The following is a 6000-nucleotide window of genomic DNA, read 5'->3' as shown; positions in this document are numbered from 1 at the left end:
TAAAAATAGAACATTGGGTAAAAAGCTGTTTTTGACTTATATCTCTGACCATTTATTTTCAGACATATCAGACAAACTGATGTTGGGTTGCTGCCTCTGAATTGGTAATTTTCAGGAAATTTTGCAGTTTTTATATGACCGCAAAAATTGATTTTTTTTTTTATACAAACGCAAATTGAAGTCGTATATTGGTATCATGTTGGCGTTGTCGTTGTTGGCGTCCGTCGTCAGCGTCCGAAGACTTTTGGTTTTCGCACTATAACTTTAGTATAAGTAAATAGAAATCTATGAAATTTAAACACATGGTTTATTACCATAAAAGGAAGGTTGGGATTGATTTTGGAAGTTTTTCTCCCAACAGTTTGGGAATAAGGGGCCAAAAAGGGCCCAAATAAGCATTTTCTTGGTTTTCGCACTATAACTTAAGTTTAAGTAAATAGAAATCTATGAAATTTAAACACATGGTTTATTACTATAAAAGGAAGGTGGGGATTGATTTTGGAAGTTTTTGTTCCAACAGTTTGGGAATTAGGGGCCAAAAAGGGCCCAAAAAAGCATTTTTCTTGGTTTTCGCACCATAACTTAAGCATAAGTAAATAGAAATCTATGAAATTTAAACACAAGGTTTATGACCTTAAAAGGAAGGTTGGGATTGATTTTTAGGAGTTTTGGTCCCAACAGTTTAGGAATAAGGGGCCCAAAGGGTCCAAAATTAAACTTTGTTTGAATACATTAAAAATTAAGTAATTGGGGTTCTTTGATATGCCAAATCTAACTCTTAATTTTTGGTCCCATTTTCAAATTGGTCTACGGGGTCCAAAATTAAACTAAGTTTGATTTTAACAAAAATTGAATTCTTGGGGTTCTTTGATATGCTGAATCTAAACATGTACTTAGATATTATTATTGGCCCAGTTTTCAAGTTGGTCCAAACATGCCAAATTGGGGTCCAAAATTAAACTTTGTTTGATTTCCTCAAAAATTGAATTCTTGTTTTTTTTTGATATGCTGAATCTAAACATGTACTTAGACTTTTTATTATGGGCCCAGTTTTCAAGTTGGTCCAAATTGTGGTCCAAAATTAAACTTTGTTCAACAAAAATTGAATCCTTGGGGTTCTTTGATATGCTGAATCTAAACATGTACTTATAATTTTTATTATTGGCCCAGTTTTCAAGTTTGTTCAAATCGTGGTCCAAAATTAAACTTTGTTTGATATCAACAAAAATTGAATCCTTGGGGTTCTTTGATATGCTGAATCTAAACCTGTATTTAGATTTTTGATTATAGGCCCAGTTTTCAAGTTGGTCCAAATTGCGGTCCAAAATTAAACTTAATTTGATTTCAACAAAAATTGTATATATGGGCCTTTATGGGGTTCTTTGATATATGCTTAATGTAACCATGTATTTAGATTTTTGATGTTTGGACCCGGTTATCAGATTGGTCCACATTGAGGTCTAAAGGGTTCAAAATTGAAATTTATTTGATTTCATCAAAAATTGAATTCTTGCGGTTCTTTGATATGCTGAATCTAACCATGAATTTAGATTTTGGATATTGGACCATAATAGGTAATTTCCAATTTAAAATTTAAAGTTTTTAAGTTTAAGTCCTTAGACCACGTTCATTATGTGTCAGAAACCTGTGTTGTGTCAACTATTTAATCTCTTGCACGTAAAAGACACCCTTGTAGATTTCAAAAAAGAGTAGGCTAATGCCGCTACAAGGGCAGCACTCGCACCCGCAAAGTGGAGAGGGATTTATATAAGTTGTAATAACTTTTTTCCCAATCCACAATAAATAAATATGTTTGAACTAACTATTTAATCACAATCCAAATTCAGAGCTGTATCAAGCTTGAATGTTGTGTCCATACTTGCCCCAATGTTCAGGGTTCGAAATCTGCAGTCGTATAAAACTCTGCCCTGCAGAGCATCTGGTTTGTTATTATCTTGAATATCATTAACGATAGAGATAACTGTAAATAGCAATATTGTTCAGCAAAGTAAGATCTACAAATAAGTCGACATGACCAAAATTGTCAGTTGACTCTTTTAGAAGTTATTGTCCTTTATAGTAAATTTTTATCAATTTTTGTAATCTTACAAAATCTTCTCCTTTGAAACTACTTATACAAAGTAAAAAATTTAACCAAACTAAGTCACAATCATTATAAGGGTATCTAGTTTAAAAAATGTGTCCAATGAACCCACTGGCCAACCAACATGGCCGACAGCTAAAATAGAACTTACAGGTAAAATGCAGTTTTTGGCTTATATCTCTGAAAATGAAGCATTTAGAGCAAAGGAGTAGGTCCGGTAAGGACCGATTTTGGCCTCAAATTTCAGGTTCATCTGACGAAAGATTTTGACCACTTTTTAAACACTTAAGTGTCTATTTTATTTGAATTAATCAGTTTATGTGAAGGATTTTAACAGATTTAGTCATTAAAAACGATCCGATTCAAGCTCAAATATGAAAAATCTACCTAATGTGCCGAAAAATGTCACTTTTTAGATGGTTTTTGGTAAAAATGAAAGTGGCCGCATCCGTGTTCATCCTCAACCTTTATATATGTTATGTATTATCATAAAATACAACTTACATTTCAATATTAAGGATGAACACGAATGCGGCCACTTTCGTTTTACACGAAAACCGTCTAAAATTTAACTAAAATGCTAGAATTATGAGGATTTCAGTAATTTAGCATGACTTAATGGTGCTAGTACGGGATATATGTGCATTGTATTGTCAAAAACAGCCCATATTTATGTAGCAGAAGCATTCTACTGTCCAATAAATAACTAAAGGTTTACATTTTAACAATTTTGTAAAATTGCTATATTTTGGGGCCAAAAAGGGGTCTTACTGAACCTACTCCTTTGACGAGATAAAAATGTTCATCAAGTAAAGATGTTTTCGTCCTGAAATTTTCAGACAAATTGTTTTTGGATTGCTGCCATTGAATTAGTAATTTTAAGGAAATTTTGTTGTTTTTGGTTATTATTATAAATACTAATATAGATAGAGATAATTTGTAAACAGCAATACTGTTTATGTAATAATAAGTTATTCTGTGTCAGAAACCTATTATGTGTCTAAAATTTAGTTACAATCTAAATTCAGACCTGTAGGTTGCATATCTGTAAATATTGACAATGCAATATTTACAATAGGAACAATAGGAACTCCTTTTTTACGGCTAAAACTGTACCACTTTTACTATGAAGTTTTGAAAAAAATCTTATCCTAGAATTGAATGTTCATATGCACTATAATTTTTTTCAAAGGTCAAAATATAGGGCTGTGTGGCATATTTTCAACGTTTATATGCCCTGAACTTGTCAGAGTTTAAACTAACACTAATTTTCTTAACTACCCCTACCTCGAATGAAAGGTTACCACAGATTTCAATGTGAACAATACGCACATGTTTATTTACTGGTATCATTGCCAAGTTATGTCTCTGTGAGATGGAACACAGAGAGCATTACTGGGAACCAGTTTGTAAACAAAATTAATTTTCTATGAATATTCAAGTTCTCCCCAAAAGAGGCGTGTTTTGAGAAACATCTGTATTTACAAAGTGCAACCTATACAAACATTTATTCAAATAGAAAACTCTCTAAAATCAGTTTTTCTCACATTAATACTCATTTATCAGAATTATAGCCTTAAAGAAATCACTGTGTATACTCTAAGTTTTTCTTTACTGTACATTTTATACCCCCTCCCCTGTTTCAATTTTTTAAAGAATTTGAAAACAAGATTTTAATTATTGCCAGCTTACCCTATTTGCATATTTTCTGATAAAAAAATGCCTAAAACCTGTTTAAAACTGTTTTGATAACATATTGAAAGCAAATCAGAATACTATCAATGTAATGTTTAGCAGTCAATCATTACAACATTCAAGATTATGTAAAGTATCCAATCCAGCCTCTGTCTCCAGTCCACGTCTTACTGTATGCCTATTTGTCAATTAAAGTACACATTTTCTGCCTCAAATGGTCAATTTAGAATTCTTATCACAACAGTATCATCTGTTACCATATATCTGACACAATTTAGCTAATATATATGTAACACTCAGAAACGTGTCCTTCCCCCCAAACGTGTCCGATACTCCCAAACGTGTCCACATCGACGTCACTGAACTGCAAAACACGTCTAGTTGTACAAAGGGCGTGAAACGCGGCGTGTCATTTGTATTGTTTAACGCCTAAACGTGTCCATTTTTTAATAAACACCCAAACGTGCCCACTCCCCCAAACTTGTCCTATAATATAAAGGGAACTAAAAGATAAAATACTGATATTCCGTAAAAATAAAACTGTCCTTTTCTGCTCCAAAAAAAATATAATTTAATTTCGAGTTACGATTAGTGTAGATTCCTATTAACCGTAAAGTGTAAATTTTTAATAACTGTACACAATTCATTTAGGCCTAATCCCAAATTCCCGGAATAATTAAGGTACAATTCAAGAGTTCCGGCAAATATTCTTCCGCATCTCATTATATAACTTATCCAAAGTATGTTGTCGTCCTGTCCATGCATGAAATATTTGCCACTGGACGTCGTTTCTCTTGTTTGCGTGTATTTAAGTGATGCTCGAAACTAAAAGTTCATAATATAAAACCTTACTAACAGTTTATAATTTTTAGAGCTTTTTTTTCCATTTTTTGAGAGAATCAAATGTTTCTTAGTGAAGTTATAAAAAAAAATCGGTCTTTATTTTTAAGTTTAACGAATGTTTATCACGAATAATTGTAAACAAATTTAGGCCCGTTCCTAAATCCCCGGTATGATAATAAAAGTTATGTAAAGTATTTATTGTTAATATGATATCGTTCAAATAATTCATGAAATATTTGTCACTGGACTTATGACTCTTGTTTGTATGTCTTCACTTTAGTAGTGATGCTGGAAATCTAAAATTTATTAAAATACCGGATAACCAGTTTATGATTTGAATATCTTTTAAAATATCAGAACTGTTGAAAAAAAAGGGAAGTCAATTCTCTTAAAATCCTACCGTGCAGTATTCGCGGATTACAGCTGATTTCCTAATGCTTGCAAAGTAAAACTTTGTTTGGCTTGCTTGCTTTGTTTGTGTAATTGTTAATACAAGCTTTGTAAATAAGATTTATATCTTTAAACAATATATATAGGCATAGTTTAACCTGAATATATTGTATTTGAATTTAATTGTGTGTTATTCTATGGTAAACGCTTAATTCAACTGAACTAGAATTGTTTGTACATGTTTGTGCGCTCTAAACGAGCATAATACTTGCAACTGGACTATAAGCAATTTCAGTCAAAAGTCGATTTATATGTTACAGATTAAATTTGCAATAACAACCGGCATTGAACCAACTAATACTAATAAATGACCACTTCATCAACTGTGTCCCCCATTATAGAATTGCCGTAATAGTTATTGATTTTATTCATGTATTAGCGCTAAAAGACTTGAGACGTTCTGACGTTAAGGGCATACGATACAGTTACAGGGAAGGTAATATTAGTTACACAGTGTTCAATTGTCCTAATACGAGAATTTATCGGGTCAATAAAATTCATATCGGGTGAGGCGAAGCCAAAACAAAACAAAAAAGTTATGTCTTTCTTTCGAAAAAGAAAATACGGACACAAATCTGAATTTTGAGCAAATATACAAAATTTCGACCTCATTTTACTCAAAAAGTAGCACATGAAGATATATTTTTTATTACATATTTGATTTAATCTGGTAAAAAGTAGCCTCAAGGAGGTTATATTAGACTATATAACCTCCTTGAGTAGCCTATATGCAAATTTTCATCAACTTGTAAATACAGGTTCAAAACTGTATCGTATGCCCTTAATAGTGGACACGTTTTGGCGAATAACAATTTTCGGACACGTTTGGGGGTTATAAAATCAGACACGTTTGGGGAATATTGGATATTACGGACACGTTTAGGGAGAATAGACACGTTTGGGGGAAT

The sequence above is a fragment of the Mytilus edulis genome, unplaced genomic scaffold (genome assembly GCF_963676685.1).
Source record: "Mytilus edulis unplaced genomic scaffold, xbMytEdul2.2 SCAFFOLD_101, whole genome shotgun sequence".
Taxonomy (NCBI): domain Eukaryota; kingdom Metazoa; phylum Mollusca; class Bivalvia; order Mytilida; family Mytilidae; genus Mytilus; species Mytilus edulis.
Note: the sequence above shows the minus strand (reverse complement) of the source record.